A 10392-nucleotide genomic window follows, 5' to 3' on the forward strand; every position below is an offset into this window, starting at 1 on the left:
GATCAGTTTATTGAAAAATACTAAGAGAGGGATCTCATAACACACTATGGTTAATGGTTAAAGCAAATGTTAAAACATTACAGTTAATGGTTAAAGCAAGAAGAAATGTTGGAGAAATGAACAAGTACAAAAGTCCAGATAAAAGCCACCCAAAGATAAAAGCACAGAAGAATAAGGTCAACCTCCAAATGCTAATTTAGACACAGGAGTGAGGAAAGAGTGTGAAAGTAAAGTTAACAGAAATGGGGAAACAACAAATGAGACTCTGAAAGAAAACACTATCTTGAAATGCTGAAAGCTGAAATAGCTGAACCAAGATCACAAATAGCTGAAAAAGCCAATAAATTATCAGAACGGGGTAACAAAAAGCTGAGCTACAGAAAACATCAGAGGGGAGAGAGAATAGAATAAATGAAGCAGAAAACAGAATTGGAAAGACTGAGGATGAATTGGAGAAAACTAAGAAAGAAGTAAGAGATCTCAAAAATAAATTAAGAGATATTGAAGACAACAACAGAGATGTGGGATGACTTCAAAAGGCTTACCAGAGGAAGAAATAAAGGGAAGGAAAGAAAGAAAGCATTCTACAGGACATAATAGCTGAGAACTTTTCTAGTCTAGACAAAATAAAAGACGTAAATGTACAAGAGGCCCAGAGGGTCCCAAACTGAATTAACCCAGACTTAAAAAAAAGAAAGACTCATCATATTTAGAATGAAAAGGAACAAGGATAAATAATGGATTCTTAAAACTGCAAAAGAAAATTCAAGAGCCACCTACAGAGTAAAACTCATAAGGTTAGCAGCAGATTTCTCCATACAAACACAAAAGGTCAGAAGGGAATGGCAAGATATCTATCAAGTGCTCAATGAAAAAGGCTTTCAACCAAGACTACTGTATTCTGCCAGACTGTCATTTAGACTGGAGGAAGGCATAAAAACCTTCTGAGACAAGCAGCAGTTGAAGGAATCAACTATAACCAAGCCTGCCCTGCAAAAAATTCTGAAAGGTCTCCTATAAACAATCAGATCACCATAAATATGCCATATATCAGAGCAATCTAAAAATCTACAATAATGGCATTAAAATATCTTTAACCTATAATATCAATAAATGTCAGTGGCCTGAATTCACCTACTAAAAGACATAGAGAAGAAAAATAGATCAGAAAACACAACCCAAACATATGTTGCCTGCAGGAATCCCACCTAGCTCAACAAGACAAACACAGACTCAAAGTGAAAGGATAGAAAACTATCATACAACCCAACAGATCACAAAAAAAAGGCAGGGACAGCTATTCTCAGATCTGACATGATAGACCTTTAAATAAAATTTTAAAAGATAGGGATGTACATTACTTAATGCTCAGAAGATCAGTCAATCAAGAGGACTTAAAAATTATTAAAATTTATACAGTCAAGAAGAGGCCATCTAAATACATCAAACATCTACTGAAAGAGCTATAGCAAGGGGGTCAGGTGGTAGCACAACAGATTAAGCACACATGGCACAAAGCAAAAGGACCAGTGTAAAGATTCCAGTTCAAGCCCCTGGCTCTCCACCTGAAGGGGGGGGTCGCTTCACAGGCGGTAAAGCAGATTGCAGGTGTCTTTCTCTCATCCTCTCTGTCTTCCCTTCCTCCCTCCATTTCTCTCTGTCCTATCCAATGACATGACATCAATAACAGTAACACTAATAATAACCACTGCAACATTAAAGAACAAGAGAAACAAAAGGGGAAAAAATTGTCCTCCAGGTGCAGTGGATTCATGGTGCAGGTACCAAGCCCCAGTAATAACCCTGGAGGCAGAAAAAAAAAGAGACCTACAGCAATATATTAACAGCAACACAGTCATAGTAGGGGACTTCAACACTCCACTCTCTCAACTTTAAAGATCATCTGTTGGTAAGCTTCTAGTTCTTCTTCTGGGATCTCTTCTGTTACATTGCTTGATGTTGTGGTCTATTTACATGGTCATTCTGTTACATTGGTTTAGTCTCACTCCCCCTGCCTCTGGGAGATTTGGTTTGGCCTTTGCGAGTTTCGCACTTCTTGCTTCTCCCCGCCCCCTATCCTATATACTTCCTGAGTTCCTGACACAGCGCCGGAGGAGAAAGATGGAGGACAAAATGGTGTGGTGATTAGATTAGATTAGATAGTTTTTTGAACCATTGGCTCGTGAATAAAGAAATATAGCTTCTCTGCTCAGCCTTGTGTCCCTGGTCGTCTGTCTACCGCCCCGAAGCTAGCCTGGCATACTGGCACACTGAACTTAAACGACAATCATCCAGGCAGAACATCAATAAAGAAACAAGGGAGATAAATGAAGACATAGATAAACTAGAACTACTGGACAATTTTAGTCATTCACCCTAAGAAACTGGAATACTCTTTTTTTTTTTTTAGATATTAAAAAATTATATATACATACATATATAAAACTTTAAAAAATATTATGAAACTGTGGTCTGGGAGGTAGAGCAGCAGATGAAGCACTGGACTCTCAAGCATGAGGTCATGAGTTCAGTCTCCGACAGCACATGTAACAAAGTGATGTCTGGTTCTTTCTCTCTCTCCTCCTATATTTCTCATTAGTAAATAAACAAAACTTAAAAAAAATCTTATAAAACCAAGAATTCAACCAGATTCCTTTCTTCCAAAAAACAAACACTGAGACAGCCTCACACAAAGACCACACCATTTATTTACAAAGGCCAGTGTGGAAGTCACAGCGGAGTCCAGCAGGCAAATCCTCTCTGGACTGTTTGGGACACTTTCCCATTTGGAGTGAATGCCAGCTCCCCTTGCCTCCAGTCTCATCCACAGGGCCTGCTAGGCTGTTTGGCAATGGGAAGGTAGTGTCAGCCTCCTAGGGGGCCCACAGAGCAAAGTCCAGGCTGACAAAAGCCAGAGCCCCTGGGGAAGGGATGGGGTGGGGGGAAGAGCCCTCTACTCTGCTCCAACAAGGGGGACCTGGCACAGCTTTAGTGGGGTTGCCTAGCATCCAGAGGTCCACGGTGGGAGAGCACCCTGTACCAGGAACCAGGGCAGAGTCTGCCCAGCCAACCCCACCCCACATACTTTGGGGACAGCCTCTTTGTGTCCTGATCACTGGCATATTCAAACATAGGCAAGTCCTGGGTTCTTGCAATGTGCAGCACATATGTGAATGTGCACAGAAGCCCTGGGGCTGAGGGGACTAAAGTGACATGCCCCCCATCCCTATTTATAGTGCCAGTGTCCTAGAGCTCCCCTCTTAGACTCCAATGACACTGGCCTTTCTGAGTCTCCTCTGCCGGCCTGTAGCCTGGACTCCTGTCTGAGAGAGCTCTTCTTCCACTTGTTTCTAACACAATTTCAAGATGTCTTCCCCAGGCTCACAGATTCCTTGCCTGTAGGCCTGCATCTCACCCCTTTCAGCAGGTGGGAGTTGGCATCCCCCTCTTGTCCCTACAAAAATGCTGGAGGATGGGACCAGTCTGGGGGCAAGCAGAGCAGTAGGCCCCAGCTCTCCTGCCCCTCTGCAGTGTGGGAGAGAGAGGAGGGAGAGTTAGCAAAACTACATGAGAAATGAGTGAGGTTCAGCTCGAAGACCCTGCCCCAGCAGACTGGAAGTTGTCGGATGCCCTTCTCTGCCTGGCCACTGAGAGGCCTGTAGACGGCAATGAGTGGCTGTGGACACCATGTGGGCAGCTCTGCTCCCCAACTCAGCAGGACTGGGGAGAAGATTCCAGAAGAGATGTAGAAGTGACAACAAATCCTCAGGCGGTGCCCCAAGAGGGGTGGGGGGCAGGTCCTGGAAGCCCCTTGCTGTCTGGAGAAAAGACAGGTGGGATGACAAGCTTCAGGGCAGGGAAGGACGGCTGCTGGCACCAGGGTGAGGTCTGCAGTTAGAACAGCTGGGAACCCAGGAGTCTTTCGATGGCTGCATTGATGTCGCCCTCTGTGGCGATTAAGGCCTGAAGGTTGGCCTCCCGGTTGATGAAACCCATGGCATAGAGCTGCTCCAGCTGCTGCTGGAACCTCACTTCTGGAGTCTGCCCCCATTCCCAGCCAGAAGCTGGATCATCTGCTGCATGAGCTGCTGCGGGGCACTCGAGACTCCTGTGTGTGTGAGGGGATGTGGTCAGCGGGGCCTCAGGCGTGGAGCTGCTGTTGTTGCCAGCTGAGGGTGCTGGGGTTAGGGGTATCCCAAAGGAACAAAGGCTGGGCACCAGCTCTGGGGCCTCAGTTTGCAAGGTCTGTAGGCCTTGCTGGATCTGCAGCAGTGCCTGCATGTCTCCGGGATTGGTGAAGATGGAGAGAGACTCTGGGTTCTGCATCTGCTGCAGGAAGACAGGGAGCTGCAGGCGGAGCTGCTCCTGCAGCTGAGGATTCCCTGCAAAGAGGGGTACATTCACTATCATCTGAGTGGCAAAGTCAGGGTTCTGGGCAAGCGTCTACATCATGCTGTGCATGTAGGGTGCTGACTGCATTCTGTATCAGTTGGGGGTTCTCTGAGATCTGCTGCAGCAGTGCCTGTATCTCAGGGCTGTTGAACATCCCTGACCCCAGGCTGGCCGCACTGATCCCAAAGGGGTTGGAGACCGTTGGGTGCACCTGGCTGCCCCCTGATCCTCCGGTGCCATCCCAGCCAGAGCCGGGGGCCTGGGAAGCAAGGGGGGGCTCCAAAGGTTAGGGAGTGGCTCCCGGAGGACGTTGTGTCAGTTCCCAGTCAAGGAAGAGAAGGGGTCGGTGCCAAACTGTTCTCCAGCAGCAGTGAACATGGGCTCCTGGATGTCAGTGCACATGCGGCGGAGGGTACTGTAGCCACCCGGGATGCTCTCCAAGTTGCTGAGAGCCCGGTCCTGGTTCAGCGTCATCTCCTGCATCATGGCCAGGTTCCAAGCCAACTCCATTGTCTGCCGCATGAACTCGGGGTTGTTGAGCATGTGGCTGATCTCCGGGTTGCGCTCCATGAGCTGCTACATCTGGGGGTTGGCCATGATCATGTGACGCATCAGCTCGGGGTTGGACATCATGTCCTGGACCAGTAGGTTTTCCATGATCTGTGACAGCATATCGGGGTTGGACATCAGCTGCCTCTGCATCTGCTGCTGCAGCTCCATGAAGTTGGCCGAGCCCAGGCCCAGGCTGCCCAGGCCCAAGATGCCCCGGAAGCTGGAGAGGATGGAGGCAGTAGCACTGGGGGTCCCTCCTCAGCCCCAGGCGAGGGGCCCCCCTCCACTGCTCCTTCTGCTCCCGCTGCTGCTGGTTTCCGAAGTAGGCTGCCTGAGGTGGAGGGCTGGGCAAGGGTAGCTGGGGGTGCGGGTGTGGTAGAGGGTGCGGAGGTGGCATCCGGAGTGGAGGGAGAAAAGGCTCTGGGCAGCTGCCGGGTCCTGGGCCTTCTGAGCTGTCTTGATAACCAGATGGACTGTGAGCCCATCTTTGATTCCATGCTGGCTCAGGGTGTCCCCGTCCTTGAAGATCTTGCCTGCGAAGATCAGAACCAGCTGATCTTGCTGTGCCTTAAATCTCCGAGAGATCTCCTCTTTGAACTCTTTGATCGAGGCACGATCACAGATCACTATCTCCTCCTTGTCCTTGGGGGTCTTGATGGTGACCGGATGGGGGCCTCAAGTAGGCCTCGCTTGGCTCCGCCATGCCGCTGCCACCCGGCTGTCCCCCAGCTGCCCCTCCCCCCCAGAGCACCTCAACTCCTCCTCCAGTCCTCCCGCTCTCCTGCTGGCCACAGCCCGGCTCCCTGGAATACACATTCTATTCAAGTCCACATGGATCATTCCTAAGGATGGACCATATGTTAGGCCACAAAGACAGCATCAGAAAATTCAAGAGCATTGAAATATCCCAAGCATTTTCTCAGACCACAGTAGAATTAAATCAACATTTAACAGTAAACAAAAAATTAGCAATAGTCCCAAAATGTAGAAACTCAACAGTACACTACTTAACAACTACTGGATCAAAGAGTAAATTAAGGAAGAAATCAAAATGTTTAGAGAGTTCAACGAAAATGAAGACATGAGCTATCAAAATATTTGGGACACAGCTAAGGCAGTACTAAAAAGGAAGTTCATAGCCACACAAGTACACATTAGGAAACAAGAAAAAGCTCAAATAAACAACCTGATTGCACACCTTAAAGACCTAGAAGGAGAAGGAAAAAGGAACCCTAAAGCAACGATAAAGACTGAAATAGCTAAAGTTAGGGCAGAAATAAATAACACTGAAAATAAGAAAACCCAGCATAGCAGGTTAAGTGCACGTGGCGTGAAGCGCAAAGATTGGCTTAAGGATCCCAGTTCGAGCCCCTGGATCCCCACCTGCAGGGGAGTCACTTCGCAGGCAGTGAATCAGGTATGTAGGTGTCTGCCTTCCTCCCCCCTTTCTGTCTTCCCCTCCTCTCTCCATTTCTCTCTGTCCTATTTAACAATGACAACATCAATAACAACAACAATAATAACTACAACAACAATAAAAAAACAAGGTCAACAAAAGGGAAATTTAATTAATTAATTAGCTAATTAATTAATTAATTAAAAAAGAAAACCATACAAAAGATCAACAAAAGTAAATGTTGGTTCACCAAAAGAGTAAACAAAATCAACAAATCTTTAGCCAGACTAACAAAACAAAAAGGGAGAAGAAACAAATAAATCAGATTATAAATCCAAGAGGAGATATCACAGCAGAAACCATAGATATTCAACATATCATGTGATGCTTCTATGAACAACTATATGCCACCAAGCTAGAGAACCTGGAGAAAATGGACAAGTTCCTAGATACCTATAAACTTCCAAAATTAAATAAAAAGGAATTAGAAACTAGAAAATATGAACAGGCCTATCACCACCAAAGAAATTAAAACAGTTATTAAAAACCTTCCCAAGAATAAAAGCCTTGGACCAGATGTTTTTACAAATGAATTCTACAAAACCTTTAAGGAAGAGTTAATACCTGCACTTTTTTTTTTTTTTTTTTTTTTGCACCACCAGGGTTATTGCTGGAGCTGGGTGCAACTGGAGGCCATTTTTCTTCTTCTGTTGCTCTTATTGTCTATCATTGTTTTGGTTATTATTTTTGTTATTGTTGTCGTGTTGGACAGGACAGAGAGAAATGGAGAGAGGTGGGGTCAGAGAGGGAGAGAGGTAGATAGACACCTACAGACCTGCTTCACCACTTGTGGCATGACACCCCCTACAGGTGGGGAGCCAGGGGCTCAAACTGGGATCCCTATGCTTTGCGTCATGTTCACTAAACCCTCTGCACTACCACCCAGCCACCAATACCTGTACTTTTAAAAGTTTTCCAAAAGATTGAAGACACTCCCTTCCACCTTCTTTGAAGCTAACATCATTCTGATGTTATCTGCTTTTGTAAGCAAACAGGGATACAACCAAAAAAAGAAAACTATAGATCAATATCTCTGATGCTAAAATATTGAACAAAATTCTAGCCAACTGGATACAGCAGTATATTAAAAAGATTGTTCATCATGACCAAGTGGGGTTTATCCCAAGGATGCAAGGTTGGTCTAATATATATAAATCAATCAACATGATGTACTACATCAATAAATACAAGACCAAAAACCACAAGGTTATATCAATAGATGCTGAGAAAGCCTTTGACAACATCCCTTTATGATCAAAACACTACAGAAAATGGGAATAGATGGGAAATTCCTCAACAGTGGAGTCCATATATAGCAAAGCTACAGCCAACATCATACTCAATGGTGAAAACTGGAAGCATTTCCCCTCAGATCAGTTACTAGACAGGGCTGCCCACTATCACCATTACTATTCAACATAGTGTTAGAAGTTCCTGTCATAGCAATCAGGCAGCAGCAAGGAATTAAAGGCATACAGATTGGAAGAGAAGAAGTCAAACTCTATTTGCAGATTATATAATATTATACATAGAAATTCCTAAAGAATACAGCAGGAAGCCTTTGGAAATTATCAAGCAGTATAGTAAGGTGTCAGGCTATAAAATTAATGTACAAAAGTCAGTAGCATTCCTCTATGCAAACATTAAGTTGGAAGAAGACACAGAAATCAATTCCTTTGATTATAGCAACAGAACAATAAAATATCTAGGAATAAACCTAACCAGAGAAGTGAAAGACTTGTATAATGAAAATTATGAGTCACTATTCAAGGAAATAGAAAAAGACTCAATGAAGTGGAAAGACATTACATGTTCATGGGTTGGAAAGATTAACATCCTTAAAATGAGTATACGAGCCAGAGTCCTATATAAATTTAATGCAATCCCTATCAAGATTCCAACCACTTTTTTTTTTAGGAGAATAGAACAAAAACTACAAATGTTTATCTGGAACCAGAAAAGATCTAGAATTGCCAAAAAAAAAAATAATAATCTTGAGAAGAAAGAACAGAACTGGAAGCATCACACTCCCATATCTCAAATTGTTTTATAGGGCCATTATAATAAAAATTGCTTGGTACTGGAACATAAATAGACACAGTGAGTAGTATAACAGAATTGAGAACCCCCATACCTATGGGCATCTAAAATTTGACAAAGGTATCCAGGCTATTAAATGGGGAAAGGAGAGTCTCTTCAACATATGCTGTTTGAAAAATTGGGTTTAAACATGCAGAAGAATGAAACTGAACCACTATATTTCACCAAAAACAAAAGTAAATTCCAAGTGGATAAAGGACTTGAAAATGAGACCAGAAAGTATCAGACACTTAGAGCAAAATACTGGCAGAGCTCTTTTCTGCATAAATTTTAAAGGCATTTTCAGTGAAAAGAATCCAATTACAAAGAAGACTAAGGCAAGAATAAACCAACGGGACTAAATCAAATTAAAAAGCTTCTGCACAGCAAAAGAAATAAATACCCATAGATACCCCTTACAGAATAGAAGATCTTAGCATGTCATACATCAGACAAGAGGCTAATAACCAAAATATATAAAGAGCTTGCCGAACTCAACAAGAAATCAAATGACCCCATCCAAAAATGGAGAGAAGACATGGACAGAATATTTACCACAGAAGAGATTCAAAAGGCCAACAAGCATATGAAAAAATGCTCCAAGTCATAGATTGTCAGAGAAATGCAACTAAAGCAGCAATGAGATGCCACTTTACTCCTGTATGACTGTCATACATTAGAAAAGGTAGCAGCAATAAATGCTGGAGAGGTTGTGTGGGCAAAGGAACCCTCCTGCACTGCTGCTAGAAATGTAAATTAGTCCAACCTTTGTGGAGAGCAGTCTGGAGACCTCTCAGAAGGCTAGAAATGGACATACCCTATGACCTTACAATTCATCTCCTAGGGATATATCCTAAGGAACCAAACACACCTATCCAAAAAGATTTGTGTATGCCTATGCTCATAGCAGCACAATTTGTAATGGCCAAAACCTGGAAGCAATCCACATGTCCAACAATAGATGAGTGGCTGAGCAAGTTGTGGTCTAGATACACAATAGAATAGTACTCAGCTATTAAAAAATGTGATTTAATGTTTTCAGCCCTTCTTAGATGGAGACGGTAGAAATCATGTTAAGTGAAATAAGTCAGAAATAGAATGATCAATATGGGATGATCTTGTTCTTAGATGGAGGGATGCTAGAAACCTCATGTTTCTGTTATATGCAGATTTGTCTCAGTGAAGTCTGTTTGCATTATCCCCCTGACATTTTCTTTGGATTTGGGTTTCATTGTTTACTAGTAAATTCTTTCTTTCCCAGCTTCAACACAATTTTATCACCTTCAACTGTCTCTGAACAAGGACTAACCTACTAACAGTCTTAATGACCTTTGTCAATCAGAAATGGAGAGGATAAAAACTACTTTAGTACCAAATGAGCTACAGCCTTCCCCAAGACATGAGAGATTCTGCCCAAGAGTAGGGCTGATGTTATAAAGTATTGGAGCTGCAAGAAATAATAGTTTATTTATTCTAACTCCTCATCTAATTTCATGATGCTCTTCTTCAAGGCTTTTGCTGCTCACCAGACAATCCCAGTGACCAGGCTCTTCCTAGGGGTCTCTACATCTCTCTTGCTTAAAGCCTGGCTCTCAGTCCCTTGAATAGTTTTTATTTTTATTTTATTTTTCTGCTCACAGCTCAAAGACTGATGCCTTCTATCATAGCTTACTTTTGTTAATGAGTGAGTGCCTTTGCAAGGTTTAATTTCTCTGCAAAATCCTGTTTAGATGAATAAATCTATTCCTAGTTGAGTGAGGACTTGATAGACATTCTTGGCCCTTCTCTGTTGTTCAAAACCATTTTTTGGAATTATCAGTGTCTATACATCATGGCAGACCCAGCTTAAATTCTATCTCTACAAAAAATCTGTCTATATAAGCTAGGCTTCTAAACCTTTTGATTTATTTATA

General features: G+C 43.3%; 1 pseudogene; it reads right to left on the minus strand.

Moving 5' to 3' along the window:
- Nucleotides 1-3824: 3824 nt before the first annotated feature.
- On the minus strand, nt 3825-5647 carry LOC103118236 (ubiquilin-4-like; annotated as a pseudogene).
- Between the last annotated feature and the right edge of the window lie 4745 nt (nt 5648-10392).

This window comes from Erinaceus europaeus, chromosome 15 (genome assembly GCF_950295315.1).
Source record: "Erinaceus europaeus chromosome 15, mEriEur2.1, whole genome shotgun sequence".
Lineage (NCBI taxonomy): Eukaryota > Metazoa > Chordata > Mammalia > Eulipotyphla > Erinaceidae > Erinaceus > Erinaceus europaeus.